This window comes from Equus caballus, chromosome 21 (assembly GCF_041296265.1).
Source record: "Equus caballus isolate H_3958 breed thoroughbred chromosome 21, TB-T2T, whole genome shotgun sequence".
Classification (NCBI taxonomy): domain Eukaryota; kingdom Metazoa; phylum Chordata; class Mammalia; order Perissodactyla; family Equidae; genus Equus; species Equus caballus.
Genome location: NC_091704.1, coordinates 57,976,218 through 57,992,901, shown reverse-complemented (window position 1 = coordinate 57,992,901; position 16,684 = coordinate 57,976,218). Strand labels below are relative to the sequence as shown.

The 16,684-nt window shown below is 36.9% G+C and overlaps 2 long non-coding RNA genes across 3 annotated transcripts in view; one reads left to right on the top strand and one right to left on the bottom strand.

Annotated features, from left to right (window-relative positions):
• Window positions 1-5,493, bottom strand: part of LOC138919853 (uncharacterized) — a 38,952-nt gene extending 33,459 nt beyond the window's left edge. The window contains exon 1 of the long non-coding RNA XR_011430403.1: window positions 5,214-5,493. This is a non-coding gene — a long non-coding RNA (uncharacterized lncRNA). The remainder of the gene's footprint in view (window positions 1-5,213) is intronic.
• A 5,272-nt stretch (window positions 5,494-10,765) lies between these two features.
• LOC138919852 (uncharacterized) overlaps window positions 10,766-16,684 on the top strand; it is a 224,250-nt gene continuing 218,331 nt past the window's right edge. Inside the window, exon 1 of one of the 2 annotated variants that reach the window (XR_011430402.1) lies at window positions 10,766-11,517. This is a non-coding gene — a long non-coding RNA (uncharacterized lncRNA). The remainder of the gene's footprint in view (window positions 11,518-16,684) is intronic. The other variant, XR_011430401.1, reaches the window with a different exon arrangement.

Here is a 16,684-nt window from a genome sequence, read left to right as displayed (position 1 = left end):
CTCTCTCTGTCTCTCTCGTTTATGTGAGGCCACAATGAGAAGGGGGCTGTTGGCAAGCGAGCAAGAGAGCGCTAACCAGGAAGTAAATAAATTGGCACATTGGTCTTGGAATTCCCAGCCTCCAGAACTGTGAGAAATAAACATCGGTTGTTTAAGCCACCTAGTCTGTGATATTTTGTTATAGCAGTCCAAGCTAACCAAGAGAGTGGTAATGTTAATAATGTGATTTTTTTTTAAAGTTGGGGTTATTTAGGATGTTGCAAGACGATCAAGTGGCAGAGGGCATGAAGATGACATGAGGGAGCTGGCATTCAAGGATAGGGTCCTGTTGGAAGGTAGTGGCCAGATCTGAAGGGTTTTTTTTGTTGTTGTTGTTTTTTGCTGAGGAAGATTGGCCCTGAGCTAACATCTGTTGCCAATCTTCCTCTTTTTGTTTGAGGAAGATTTGCCCTGAGCTAAGATCTGTGCCAGTCTTCCTCTATTTTGTATGGTGGTAGTCACCACAGCATAGCAGCCAATGAGTGGTGTAGGTCCGCACCTGGGAACTGAACCTGTGTTGTGAAGTGGAGTGTGTGGAACTTAACCACTGGGCCACAGGGCCAGCCCCTGAATGTGACTTTTTGATAAGTGCAATTAAAATAATTTAAAATTTGGAAGATCCATATTAATCATCTGAAACAGCTATTAAAACACGCCACTCTTTTCCAAACACACGTCTGTGTAAGGCCAGATGTCCCTTATATATTTCAACTAAAGGAACATATCATAACAGATTGAATGCATAATCATATATAAGAATCCAGCTATCCTCAATTAAGCCAGATATTAAAGAGATATGCAAAAACTAAAATAATAACACTCTTTTCACTTTTTTATTTTGCTTTGGAAAATATAATTATTTTTCACAAAAAATGTTATTTATATTAACATACAATGTATTCATCACTTTTACTTTAAAAGATTTACTAAAATCTCTAAAATACTTCTCAGTTTTTATTTCTTATATGGTAAATATCAATAGATGAAATTCACATAAACAAAAGCTCTTCAACATCTTCAATTTTTGAGAGTGTGTGAAAGGGTTCCAGGGCCTGCAAGTTTAGGAACTGCTGATTTAGCCTGTCCTTGGGGGCTCCCCCTCTCTTTGTCCTGCCCCCATGAGCCCTTCAGAGTTATTTGGGTGATACCTCACAATGACTATTGCTGCCAGGGCCTGAGGGGACCACCCGAGTCCAGGACACAAATTCATGTCCAATACTCTACCCAGCATGAGGTCTGAGGTCCTGCTGTGGTACTGATCTCTCGGAATCTTCACTCTACCGAAACCACAACAGGACATCCCTCTCGCCCTCAGGGGGTTACATGGTCCTCTGCTGGCAACTATGCTGTGGATACCCTGCATCTCAGGTGGACCTTTGTGAAAACAACTTCCCAGGCTTCTGCCTGAAGTATTCTCCTAAAGCCTCAGTGAGGAGCACATGCAACTGAGTATGGGGCAGTTCAGGTTTTCTATACTCTTTTCTTCTCTGGTGCTGATGACAAAACCCAAAACAACCAAATATAATACAACAAATCTTCATGCCAAACAAATGCCCTGGCTCCTCCCTCCAGTTGACCAGACAATCCCAGGCTTGTCTAAATGGCCGCTGAAGTTCAAACTGGCTGCTTTGCTATTGTAACCTACTTTTCCTCCCCAGATCCCCACAGTACCTAGTTGTATATTTTAGTTGTGGGTTATTCTAGTTGCGGCATGTGGGACGCCACCTCAACATGGCCTAATGAGTGGTGCCATGTCCGTGCCCAGGATCCGAACCAGCGAAACCCTGGGCCGCCGAAGCGGAGCGTGCCAACTTAACCACTGGGCCATGGGGCGGGCCCTATAGCCTTTTACTGAATGAATGCTAAGGTGCCAACAGAAAACAAACTTTACTTTTCCTGCCACTAACCTTTCCAACTTGGGCTGTGGGATGGTTTACTCCGTCCCCCTGGATGAACTCTCGGGTTTGCCTCAGATTTTTATTCAACTACACTTAGATAATAAAGAGCTCAAATCAAACTCCAGAGAACAGTCTCACTTCAGTTGTTAAAATGTCCAAACTAGAGTAATAATCAAATTCAAAGATTGAAAATTAGTGCTTCTGTCTGCTTGGCTCCAGCGTGAAAGTGCTGGTCATTCCAGATTTGTATGTCTCTTTCTCAACCTCTGACTGTCTTTCTCTTTGCTATTGGCTCAAAGTAACAGTATCAGACTGTCTCTCAACCTTCTGTTTTGCCCATGTAAATCAAATCTTAATCAAGTTGATCTTTATTTTTTTTTAAAGATTGGCACCTGAGCTAACATCTGTTGCCAATATTTTTCTTTTCTTCTTCTCCCCAAAGCCCCCCAGTACATAGTTGTATATTGTAGTTTTCGTGCTTCTGGTAGTGCTATGTGGCATGCCGCCTCAGCATGGCCTGATAAGTGGTGCCATGTCTGCACCCAGGACCCAAACTGGCGAAACCCTGGGCCGCCAAAGCGCAGAGCGTGAACTTCACCACTTGGCCACAGGGCCGGCCCCCAAGGTTGATCTTTTGTCAGCGGCAGAACTTTACAGATTGTTAATCTGTGAAGATACTTCTCTAAGTTTGGTAGGTAGGTTACCCTGGTGGTAGTTCTCAATGAAGTCAGCGCCCCCTTCCCCATCTCCTTTCTCCATGATTCTCCTCACTTTCCGCCATCCAGCAATTGAAAGGTATTGTTTAGCGCCACAGCTCTCCAGGATCCTGCTCCAGCATGGTGGCAGTTGTTCAATATTTTGAACATCGCCACTGAATCAACCCACATCTGCAAACTTCCAGAGATAGGGGTCAAGCTCTTTGGTGGTCCCTCGAAGCCCTTCTTGGTTGGTGCCCTCACACGTCACCCTTCACCACAACCCTATCCAAACCGATGTCCTCGATCTCCTCTATAGGTTCTGCAGTGCTGGCAGTGTTGGGCCGCACACTGTCGAGTATCCATGGATGATCCAGCAGCTTGCTTTTAAAGGAGGAATACTTGGTAGCTGCTTTTTATTCTAGACTTTTGGGGTTTGTCTGAATCAGTAAATATCTACATAAATGTTTATTTCCATGACTAATTATACATATAATTACATATATATTACCATATGTAATATGTCAATTACATGTATGTATATATATGTTTGTGTACACATAAAACTTTTGACACTATACTTGGATCATTAAAATACATAGAGAAGTGACTGTTTATATCATCTAGAACAGGAAACATCAACGAGAAGAATCTGTGTGTTGAGGAAATAGAAAGATCACTTACGGGAAAATTAACTGAAGGAAGAAATAGTGGAAATAAAATAAACTCCACACTTCAGTTTTTCAAATGTTCAAAAAATGTTCTATTTATTAGGTTTAAAATGGCATTATTTTTACTCATCAATATTCTCCCAATTGAAAACTTTCTTCCCTCTGCCTCCTTTTATTCCATCTCTATTTCCATCATCGTCTCACTGAAGTCGTTCAACATCATGCAATAATTTATATTCACTCATTTAGAGTAAAAGCCTTATCATACCAAGCAGGAGAAGAAAAATGAGTTGTCTTATGCTTATGAGAGTGCCAAATGCCTGATCAGCATAAAGAGAGGAGCAGAGAAGGAACTAATTGTTGCCTTAATGCATTTTGAGACATTAGTAGGTCAAGGATTAAGACAGGGAGATAATTCAGAACAGAGAACCTAGTAAGGTTGCTAATGGATTTCAAAGGACCACAAGAGGAATGTGATGTGTTTTGAAAATATTGATGAGTTTTTCCTGAGGGTCCTCGCAAGTCTGTGGCGCTGTCTTCCATGATCTAGTGTCTCTCCCTAATAACAGAAGAATCCCACATTGCTAATGCAGTCAATGTTGCTTGCTGAATGTCCCACAGATTTTCACTGATCAACGCAATGGAGAACTGCCTTTAAACACAGCTACTCATAAATTTGATTATTTTAGATATGGATACTTTTATGTCTCTCATATCAATGGTAACTTTGGAAGTGCTCTGAGTATGAAACTAATAGATTAGAAATCAAGAAATGGTGGCAGGTTTATACAAATATATCAGGGATATATCACAAGACAGCCATTCAAAAGGACTCAAATTCTATGTTTTCCCTACATTTGTGTATACAGACAACCCTAGAGTAGCAATGATGGAGGTGGAGAAATAGTTAAAGAGAACTCATAACTCGTCCTTAAAAGAGGTTATTGCTATTTAATTAGAAGACTAGAAATGAAGTTAAACAGCTTATTACATGTATTTTTTAATGCCAGAATTACAAATTACCTCAATTATGCATATATTTTGCAGTTGATAATTTTGGTTCTTTGTATTTCAGAGTTCTGAGGAAATATTGGGGAAAATTGAGAATTAGGATCATGTTCAAGTGAGGCTAAATCAAAACAGAAACCAAGCCTTATGAAAATATTATAGACGTTTATAAGGGCAATATGTATTTTAGAAAGAAAGTACATATTTAATCATGCATCTATTATGAGCTTTCTAATTTGACCCCCTGACTATCAGAACACCAGGCATCCGAAGCGGAGCGCCCTGGACTTTTACCTACTAGGCCATAGGGGCTGGCTCTGCTCTTAGACTTATTATCAGGGAGGTAAGTCACACCAAAATCCACATCCTTCTGATGGTTCCAGAGTTCACATCCCCAGTCATTATGATGCACCTCCAGTTCATATTCTCATGCTTTCTTCATCCCGCTATTTAATTTATCGCCCTAGTTACTTACTTTATGTCTGTCTTTTCTCATACTTCTTTCCCTTCTTAGGACTGATTTTTTTAATAGACTCTCTGCTATTCCTTTCCAGCCTGCTTTCTAATACCTAAATTCAGATATGAAATATATTCCCTCCATTCCTGACTACTACTACCTCAGATACTCCTTTCATCTTTACAATTTAACTGAGATTTTTCTGTCCCCATTTAAACCCTTCTCCTCCATGACTCCCCTGCCCAGTAGAATCCAATCTAGGAAATGCTGGCTTACAGGAATTGTTGACCTCATTCTTTCTCAACTTTCTTATGATTTATTAGAGAGCATTTACGAGGGGGGGTGACAAAAATATATAAAGAACATCATGCTAAAAAACTTTGTATAACAGTGTGCACGCACATCATTGGTTCAAAAGTTGGTATAAAGCTAAACATAGACTTACCTTATCCCTCATCATTTGTGTTTCTGAGTATTTACCCAATTGACTTGAAAATTTCTTCCTACACAAAAGCTTGCACACCTGCACGTGAATGGTCATGGGAGTTCTGTTCATACTCATCAAAAACTGGAAGTAGTCATCATATCTGTCAAAAGGTGAATGAAGAAATTAACTGTGGTACATCCATACAATGGAACACTATGCATCAATAGAAAGAAATGCACTATCATGCCATTGAAGACATGGATGAATCTTCAATGAATATTGCTAAGTGAAAGAAGCCAATCTTAGAACGCTATGTACTTTATGATTCCATTTATGTGAGGTTCTGAAAAAGAAAACGCTATAGAAACAGAAGCCAAATCAGTGGTTGCCAGGGAAGCACATCTTCCCTCAGTCAAATCTTAACATGACTGCAGACTTGTAAGTAACCACGGGCCGGAGGACCCAGATAAGCTGAACCAGGGTGCCTGACCCACGGAAACTGTGAGGTAACTAATGTTTGTTTTAAGCTGCTAAATTTGGAAGTCAATACATGTTAACTCTGTAAATAGGACAGTTTTGAAACTAAATGCAAAAAAATGCTATGCCTTCTACCTTTTCAGAACAATAAGACTTTTGAGTATGTACTATATTTCAAAGAAAATTCCTTAACATGAGTCGATTGCATTCTCTTGTCATTTTCTCCCCAATAAGTGCTGACTCTGCAATCATTACTAGGAACAAAGAAAAAAAAGTGCCTTTAAACATGAAATAGGACAAAATAAATGTTTGGTCCTGCCTTTTGATTCCTCCTAAATGTGTCTACATTTTTAGCTTTACAAGAGGAGCAGGCTTCTTTCACGTGTTTTATGCTAATGGAATGGAAAAGAGGAAGGGATGGTTCTAGATAAAGAAATAAAAGACTGTTATTTAGACTTAGAGGAGGAAATAAAAATCAAATAGAATCCAAGATAGTTTAAAATGTCAAACTAATTTATCTGGTTCCTCATTCATATCATGTTTGAACTGCTCCCTCCACTGAGCTCTCTTTTCTATACAAATGTGGCCCATTTCCTATACAGATATTTTCCTTTGCTAATGTTCCCCATATGCACAGATCAATCTTCACACCTTCTCACATTCATTTTGCCTCTTTTGGCATGAATTCTGTTGGCCTGCCATATGTAACCATCTCTGCAACATTTCCAAACCTCATTTAAAGTTTGAAAAATATCCTTCCTTGCACTTTGCATTTCTTTGGAACTTGGCATAAGTTTTCTCCATCAAAATCTGACTGATCATTTTTTTTTTAGCTAGTTAATTTTGAAGAAGTATTTCCTCTTACTTTTGTTATGTTTGGCCCAACTCGGAGATCAGAGAACACAGAAGTGTAGCAATGTGTCAGAGAAATCTCTTTGTAGTACCGTCAGGGCGATCCTAATAGACAGGTGGTGTCTTCGTGGGACAGCTGGAGTAGATTAGAAAGTTCTCGTCTAAGCTTTTCGCTGATTTTTTTGTGTGTGAACCTCCCTTGGCTCAAAAAAGATCCTACAGCAAGTGACCATTTACTATCATAGCAATGAAGGTTTGTCACATACGAGATCTGATTTAATTTGTCATTCATAGAATGGTCCTTGCCCCAAAACTAAAATTTTGTATCCTAATTTATCTACTGGCTCTATGGACACAAGCAAATTATTCTATCATAATTTATATCACCCACCATAACACGGACTAGGACAAATGCTTATGTCCTCACTCCAGGTTGAATCTTCTTTCTCCCCCTCTATACCTCCTCCATTTTCTAAAATCTGGGTCAAATATCACTTCCTTCACAAATCCCTCAAGATTACACCCACAATGATCTCAACTTTTCTAATCTTTCAAAGCATTAATTGACTTTCTCCTTTTAGCTCTTAATTATAGACTCTCACACAGGCTGGAATATTCCTCCATCTTTTCTTTGCCTGACAAACACATACTTGTTATTGAGGCCTTACAGTAAGCATGGTCTCCTCCTTGAAGTCACCCCCGACCTCTCCCAAGGAAGAAAATACCCTCTTGACACTGCACCAAGGCATCATGTGTTTGAGAACAGAGCACGGATCCCTCTGTTTGATAACATTTTTACCTTCTCTACCTCCTCATTGCAGAGTGAGCTCCTTTCTGGTAGGCAGTTAATCATGTCCAACTCTGCCTCACCAACGCCTAGCCTTAGGTCTGGAAAACTAAAGCAGCTCAATACATATGTGATAAAATAATAGATGAGTGAACACAAAAATTAAATCGATGAACAGGTAAAGGAATGAATTATTACATTGTTATGTATCCCAAATAATTACCGATGCATATAAATTAATTCATTACATGTATCAATTAATCAACTAATTATATGCATGAATTAATCAATCATTAGGTTTATCAATTTAGGACCATCAATTAATAGTATGCATGAATTAAAGATTTTGTGCACATTTATTTTTTGCTAAATAAATGGGAAAATTGAATGCATAAGAGATATGTATATGAACTCTCCTACTTAACTGAGGAAAGAGATTTTGTTTTATTCACTCATATAGTCTGAATATTTGTGTCCCCCCAAAGTTTATATGTTGAAGTCTAATCCCCAATAAGATGGTATTTGGAGGTGGGGACTTTGGGAGGTGAATAGGTGATGAGGGCAGAGCCCTCATGGATGAGATTATTCCCTTTATAACAGAGATCCCAAAGAGCTTCCTTGCTCCTTCCACCAAGTGAGGGCACAGTGAGAAATCAGCTATCTATGAACCCAGAAGTGGGCTCTCTCCAGATACTGAATCTTCTGTCGCCTTAATCTTGGACTTACCAGTCTGCAGACTTTTACTGTTTACTTTTTATTATAGTAGCCCAAACAAACTAAGACATTTACGCTTTGCATATTTTTAACAAAAAGATTCTTATTAGAAATAAATAAATATTTTTATTATTATTAGAATTTTATTATAAATAAATAAATAAATTTTAAGGAAGTTAGGAAAATAGAGAAGAAAATAAGGAAGAAGTTACTGGGAGGAAAAATATGGATAAACGTAGCATTTTAACCATAGCACCTAATATATTTTGTTTACATGTTTTCCATTTGGTTATTTTCATGTTTTACCATTTTGTGTGCCATTAGAATGGATGTATAATACTCAATATAATAGGCTGTCATAACTTAACTTTTTGAAATCCAGCAGCCAAAGACCATGAGAACACATCTGAGTGAAACTAAGTAAGGTTATTTGGCTTGCTGTAGCCAGGGGCGAGTCCTCTCCAGAGGACCTGTGGGGGTCTCAGTAGGAAGACTTCGGAGATATATTGAAGGATGGAGCTTGTGCCGGGTGATTCCAAGTAGGGTTTAAAGAGGAGGGGGCCATTTCTGAATTGGATGCTGTCAGAACTCAGGGACAATCCAGGGATTGGCTATCGTGGCAATTATTCTTTAGGAGGTTACAAGATTAAAGCCATGCTGGTTGTCACCGGTAAATAAGCAGTAGTCACTGGGGTAATACAAAGGAGGAGCTGTTTAGTTGTTTTGTGGTTGCGACTGTCCTCGCCTCCATCTTGTTTCAGAGGTGGTCACAGCCACGCCTCCCAAATGAGTGTTGATGTTTTATGTGTGCTGTCTGTCACAGCCCGCTCTGCCTGCCTGCTGCCAAGGCTGATACTTTCTGAAATGGTTCACTTATTGTTGGACATTCAGTTTTTCTACTTTTTCATTTCTGTGATGTACTATGCTGAGCATCGTTATAAATAGGCTTAAAATAAAATTAAAAAAAGGATCCCAAAGATGGCTATTAGTATCCATTGGTGGACATTTTCCCTTTGATCTCTTCTGTTGCCATTACTTTCCTGTGAAATTGCCCTATACCAGTTTGAACCATCAACAGTAATATCTGATACTATATCGCCATCGTTATTGTGGATTGCATATTTTAAAAACTGATTGTTAATAGGCAAAAATGAAATACAATTTTAACTTTTTTGAACTTCTATAATTATTTGTGAAGTTGAACTTTTTTTCTTAATGACTTTCTGGCTTGTATTTGCTCTTTTTGAAGTATCTGTTCGAGCTCTTTGTCAGTTAGTTGAAGCCCTATGTATCTTATTGAATCTCTGTTAGCTCTTCAAGTAATAAGCTGAAAATAATTTTTATAGTCTAGTCTAAAAATAATTTTTAGCGTATTAAAAATATATAGTCTAGTCAACTTTCTTTTTTTGTACTTTTTAGTATTTTCACACATCCTTCCAAATTTGATCCTACTATGTTAATTTTAACTATAATTTAATATTAATTTTAATTCTTCAATCTATCTGAAATTGTTTTGGAGAATGGTGAAAAATGCATCCCTAAAATAGTACTATGGTAGACATTAATATCTACTCAATTTTTCATCATGCATTGTGTTCATTTTCCTACACAGAGTAGCATCTTTGGACAAATTTGCATATAGTTGTTGAGACTAAAACTGAATATTTGATACATTTAGAAAAGGTGTTTTAGGAGACAAAATAAATAACTTCTTGAGGGCAAAAAATTTCAACTATTGGTAGAAATCACAATAGATATTGTAATGGAATGAATGAATGAATCGGAAAAGAAGAGCAATTATTACTATCACACAGGAAGCTAAGGCAACATTTTTGAGCTGCATGCTTCTTTATAAAATTAGTTCATTTAAATTTTCAAAACAAGATAACTATGTTTTACTTTAAGCTACTAAATTTGTAGTTATTTGTTTTGCAGAAATAGAAAATGTAATGGTTTTTTATTTTCCAAAATATTTTTGGTTGGAACTCCACTTGAAAAATAAAGGAGACCTCCTCAAAGGACGACAAGCTTCCACGATGTATGTATCTGAATTTTTGTTTTATGTAATCTTGATTTTAAGTTAGCATGATAAAATTCTAGATACCAAGTATATTCTTGTAAACTCCTATTGGATGACATAATCCATGGGTAAACGAGACTTTCAAAATGTTACTATTTCAGCTCTACATCTTTCTCAAAATCGACTTATAAAATTAACTAAATATAAGCAAAAGACACTCCTAAAATGACTTAGAATATATTCTTGTTTATTAGTTATTTTGTACTGACTTTTATTTCTGATTGTAGCTTTCAGGTACTAACGGAAATGTACACAATAGTAAACTACATATTTAAAATTATTGTTTAAGTTTTATTTCAATATGTTAATAATTGTTTTAAGTATTGAAACAGTAAATATTATTTTAAACATTTAAGCCTAATGTCTTTGAATATACATACCAACGTACATGGATATTTTATACATATAAATGTTATTTTATACATATAAATGTGATTTGGTACTTTAAGCACATATATGTATATATATTTTATATTTTTACATACATTCAAAGTATATGTATATTTAAAATCTATGATACCTTCAAAAACATAAACAATTGCTTTTCCTCTGATTTTGAAGGCTAACCCCCACCAGAATCCCTAGCTCTGAATATGACACACTCACTATATTCACTTACGACAATGTTGTCCATCAGTCTTGTCCTGCAGCCAGCAACTGCAGCCATGATGTTGTCCAGCACTTTCCCTGTAATTATTTTTCAAGTCATTTCCAGAGTACTTCATAAAACATTTTTAATGTTCTATGTGGAAACAGATAATTGCTTTTTCAAGGGCTTTTAAGAAATGTAGCTTTATTTTAGGTTGTAGTTAATTTTGTATTGTTACTTTTACCTGAGGCATAACATATAATGTTTTTGGTTCTTAAGACAAGGTTTCATGGTTGCCTTCTAGGAAAAACAATTGCTCTACAACAAGGAAGTCTTTTTTTTTTTTTTTTTTTTGCATGGGGAGGGGAAAAAAGCAACCTTACCATTCCCTCTCCCATATGCTTCAACTTTCATGTCTGTTTTGCCATCTATTCCATTAACACTATGATTAATGAAAGCTCTCCAGAATTTCAAATACCTTGAAAAGTAGCCAACGCCTGCACTTTGGAAGCTACACTGAAAATAAATAACAATAAAAACAGGGTGATCCAGGCTTTTGAAGTCTTTAAAGACATCAGCCCTGTGATCTTTGTACCACTGCTGCGGAAAAGAGGACAACATTTCACATTTCTGGCATTACTAATGACAGCACGGCAACTGAAAGAAAGCATGAATTTCTGGGAGTAGCATTAGGATACAGGATTCCTGCTGAGCTCACCAGTTCCTTGCTCTGCACAGCTGCCTTCTCAGTTGGGGGTTTTAAACCAGCACTGTGAGAAAGACAGAAATGACCATGATGCATTTTCCTCACTATGAGAAAAAGGTAATGTTCAATTAACGCTTCAGCCTACGGCTTTCCAACTGACTTATTTCTGTCTTTTGTTTGTATGTTTTGCTTTGGGTGTGTTTTGTTCCTTTTCATTTTATGGAATAAAATGCTTAAACTAAAAATATCTTTATGCTTGCAGTTATGCGAGAAAGAAACTGAACTTCTTTGGCTTTGCTGAAATCAATAAGAGTTGGAAGAATTACAGTGCTTTTAAAAAATGTGTACATGCATACCTATAAGATATTAACATGGGATTATGCTCACCTAGCTAAGCTTGCACGGAACCGTAAAAATATTATGACTGAAAGAGTAGAGCTTGTTTTAAAAGTATTTCAGTAAATGCAACATCTGACGTTGAGAACGCATATGTTTACTTTACCTGCTGTTCTGTTGTAGAATTGTGTATAACTGGTATTAATGATGAGCTCTACTTTAAGGCTGGTTTAGGTACTAATAAAAAAAAGTTAAATGCAACAAAACAATGTTTTTAATTTTCCAGCCATAAAGAAATATATTATCTTCATTTACACTTGTTCCAAATTGTACTTGGAATTGCGTAGATACAAATTAATAACATGATTTTACAGAATCCTGTTCTTTGTAGGGTTATTCAGTTCTGTTTTCTTAGAGAAAAGCCCACTAGGGCTCTTAGTTGTACCCTTTTTTTTCCTCTTTGAGGATAATTTATTTTACAAGCCCAGAATGATATAAGAAAAAAGAGCTATGTTAAATGTGTACATGTTCATACATGAGTGAGTATAAGCTTAACTCTGACTTGGGTCTTATGAATTTCCTCTCAAATTTTCATTAGCCTTCTGGTTGGAAAGAGGAATGATTTTGAACTTGGATAATATTCTTAAGAATGAAGTTCAGGAGTTGAATGTTCATTGGAAACACGTCAGTGTGGTTTTATTTTAAGGTTTGAACCAAAACTGTGATCACCACCACTTTGGTAGTCACTCCATATAAAATCCGGTCAGCAATTCATTTTACAAACATTTACTATGCGCCAGGCACTGGGCTTAGCAACAGAAACAGAAAGATAAGCATGTGGTTCTTTTTTTTTTGTAGTCTAAATCTTTTGATCAATGAGCTGTTTTATGAAGAAGGGTCTGATGTTTAACTCTATTGCTGTACAACTCGTGTTGGAGGAGAGTTTTGCAGAATTTATTGAATTTCACCTCCAGGTAGACTATTATTTGCCTGGTAGGCAATTGGTCTACAAGGGATTCATTTTTACGTCATCAGGCAACAACTATGTGTTGAAGGACTATATTGTACCAGGCACTGTTGTAAACACTTGAGATGTAGCAGCAGACAAGCCCAACGGAGACTACCCTGGAGTTGATATTCTAAAAGGGGATTAAGGACAGAGAGATACCATGAACTTTCACACTTGTGTTTAGAAGGATAAAGGGACAAGGGTGACCTAGAAGTTGAACCTGCTCACTTGATCCTATAGCAATTCATCCAGCACAGCTGATTTTCATATTGGGTGATACTGACCCAAAGGAAAAGAAAGAGCTTCCATAAATATTTGTAAGTACTTTCAGAATACTTGGAAGTGACTTTAAAGTCAAACGATAAATAGTTTGTAATAATATTGTTCTTCCAAATTCTGTGTTAAGAAGAGTGAGAAAAAGTTATTTTACATTATCCACACAGTTTAGCGATTTTAAATTTTGGATACTTATAAGCGATTTTCTTAGCAATAGTTTCTCTGATGCTTTCCCTTGACCTACCAACTGGCCAAACACTGGGTTCTTAATGTCCACCAAAACTGCTCTGCTCTCTCTGTTAGCCTGCTTTGATTACTAGTGACAGTGCTCACTGGACACGCTTCTGGGATTTCACCATGGAAGGCATTTGGAAAACGTGCAGTTGCAGCTTCATATCCCCTCTATTTCTCATTTTGAATACTTCACTTTACTATTTCAAGATTTCAGTAAAATACGTTTTTCCTATTTTCTTTTTTGATCTCTTTCCTGATTACTTTCTCTGTTTCTTCCTGATTTCTTTCTTCCTCTATCTGTCTATCCATCTATCTATCTATCATCTATCAATCTATCTAGCTAGCTACCTATCCATCAACAAATAAGCATATAATCTTTTTAGCTCATCTCCAGGTATTTCAAATCCATTTCTCCATTGTCATGTTTGTTATAACAGTTGAAAAAACTAAGTTCCCAGGCTCCCTTGCAGTGACAGTGGCCATATTATTTAGTTGTGGATGCTGAGACATGAGCATAAATTTTTTAAGAGCTCTATGAAAAATATTGTTTACCTGCTATAAGAGAAAGATATGGCTGGCATGGCTTCTTCTCCCTTTCTTCATGAAGGCAGACTGGGATGCTGAAAGCTGCTGCATCCATTTTGTGACCAAGAGGAGGCAAATATGAGGATATCCCAAGACAATTTCAGAAATTCCAGCCTTAACCTGCTGAAACCACTGACCCAATGCCAGTAGCCTCCCTCAAGACTCTTTGCTATGTCAGAAAAATAAACTAATATTTATTTAGCCACTGTAAATGGTGTTTTCTCTTACTTTTAGTTGGAAGCATTCGTAGCTGATGCTCTATGTATAAATAATTGATTAGAGATTGTTGAAAGTTGAGCATCATGTTTCAAAATAAAACACTTAACAATAAAGGTAAAATGCAGCTCTTGCCTTTAAGGACTTTATAGTGAACATTTTATATAGTAAACAAGTAAGAATCAAAAGATTTTCTGATACTTGTCCAAGGTCTGAGACCAATTTGCATGGGTGTATTTCCTATTGTTTCTTGGTGCTCATTTCCTCCTATGTAAAATAACAGATGACATTATTTCTAAGGTCCATTGCAGATCTAAAGTTCTGAGTTTATTGGAATAAAATGGATTGTAAATATATGGATTTATAACCACCACCTGTCAAGTGATATTTTAAAATTTGTATTCCATGGATACTTTGGATATGAAATAAATCATTGTGCTTTTACTGTTCATGTTTAGAATTCTGTGCATTCTACATTGAAAAAGCTGGGCTTTGAGTCTAAGCCTTTTGACGTGCCATTGTATACTCTAAAAATCTAATTTATTTAGTTATTTACCTACTGAAATTGGCATAAAAATGATATCTGGAAGTGTCCTTTAGGAAGAATTTTCCCCAGCACAACTCTATACAACCTCATTATCCATCCCTGTTTTGTGAGTACAAAATCCAGGCAAAACAGTATGAAGGTATGTCTGACATACTAGGTATTCCAGCCTTTTTGTGCTATCACTGTGTAATTGTATGAAATTGGCATAAAGAAGTTTCATCGATAGCAAGAAAAATGTTCTCAAATTGCTTTCGGGAGGCATAAAGCATAACAAATAAAATGTTGCTCTACCATTTAACAATGTCTGAGCAAATGTGAATTAAAGAGGAATTGATCATAAAGAACATTAATTTCAAGGCCTATTTTATTTTCCCATCTCATCTGGCAATAATATGGGGTTATGCGAGCTTATCAAATGCCATGTGCTCTAACCAAGACTTTTTTGGCCATAATAGGTTGGTGCTTAACTCTGACTTGTAATTTGGTTGATTTTGGAAACTGAAATGTGCAAAGAAGCCATTACTCAAAATAAAACATGGATAAAACAGAGACCATGCAGAAAGGAGAGAATTGATAGCAAGCAAAGAGCTTTAACACAGGAAAGAAAGAAAGGAAAGATGGAAGGAAGGAGGGAGGGAGTGAGGGAAAAAAGGAAGGAAGGAAGAAAGAAAAAGATATGTATGTATTTGCGTGTATGTGTGTGTGTATGCATAGGCAGGCATGTGGGATAATTAGGGAAGGAGAAAGAAAACCCACCAATATAGAGGTTGTGTCCTTTTCATGAGATGAGGAAACTATTGCCACATAATTATCACCACCTCTTGTTTTCCAGAGTAATGTGAAGCCCATGAACTGGAGAGCCGATTTGATACTTAAAAATGAAGGGTCTTGCTTTTTTTTTTTTTTTTAAACAAAATAACATCTCTGAGTGGTAGTGGAGCATAAAACAAACAGAGATGACTTTTTTCTACATGCTGGAAGCAGTCATCCCTGTTGCCAAGGAAACACCCTCAGGCGGCAAGGGTCACCTCAGGAAACAATTGGAAGACTTCAAAAACAGATCAATAGAGAAACGCCAAGACCTGAACTCCCCAGCTAATGCTGTCTCCTATTTTAAATGTCATTTTCAACAAACATTTGCTCATGTGATTACTATGTACTGGGAAGTAGGAAGGCAAATTGAATGTGTAATGTCTAGTCCAGTATTTTCAAGCTCTGCTCTTCGAAGCCTGTGGTTTTCAGTAGAGATGCTTTGAAGAGGGAATGAGCAGGACCAGCAGCCTGGATGATGGACTGACATTTAGGTTTAAAGAGAGAAGCTGCATGTGACTTGATTTGAAGAAAATATTCTACTCATTTAAAAAATTACGGGTTCCTTACGTATACAAGGGCACTTGATTATACTTTGTTCTAAATTAGTGAGATTCTGTTTAAATTTCTGAAAATCTTTGGTCATATGTTAGGTTGTGCAGATTTTGTGTCAATAACTAATTCATTCTTTTACCAAATATTTATGATTTTATACTATGAGCCAGGTACTACTCTGGAGATGAGAAGCAAATAGAACACAGTTCCTAAATGTAAGGTCTGGGGGTACTCAATCTGATGAAAAAGGTAGATACAGAAATAAACAATGGAATTACTTGCAGAGGGAGCAGAGCAGGATGCTTGTAATTCTTCCTGGGGAGGTAGGAAAGGCTTTTGGGGAGAGAAAATGCTTGATCTTAGCCTTGAAGAATGGATAAACATTAAGCAGGAATTCTAGCACTGGAAGGACATTCTAAGACAGAGACAATAGCAAATGCAAAGTGCAGAATATGAAAAGCAGATTTCATTGGCATTCTGTTGATATAGGTCAGAGTGCCTTTGGAGATGAGTTTGGAAAAGGAAAGTAGGTCTGGATCAATAACATCCTTATATAGTATGAAAGAGTTTATACCCTACTGTTAGTTTTCCAGATTTTTCCTTTATAACTTTAGATACAGCTAATGGGATTATTTAATGCTATAATAAATAAAGCTTTAACTAGCTTGGTATTATTCTCCTCATTTCCCCTTTTACAACCCAGAATTCTTCACAAA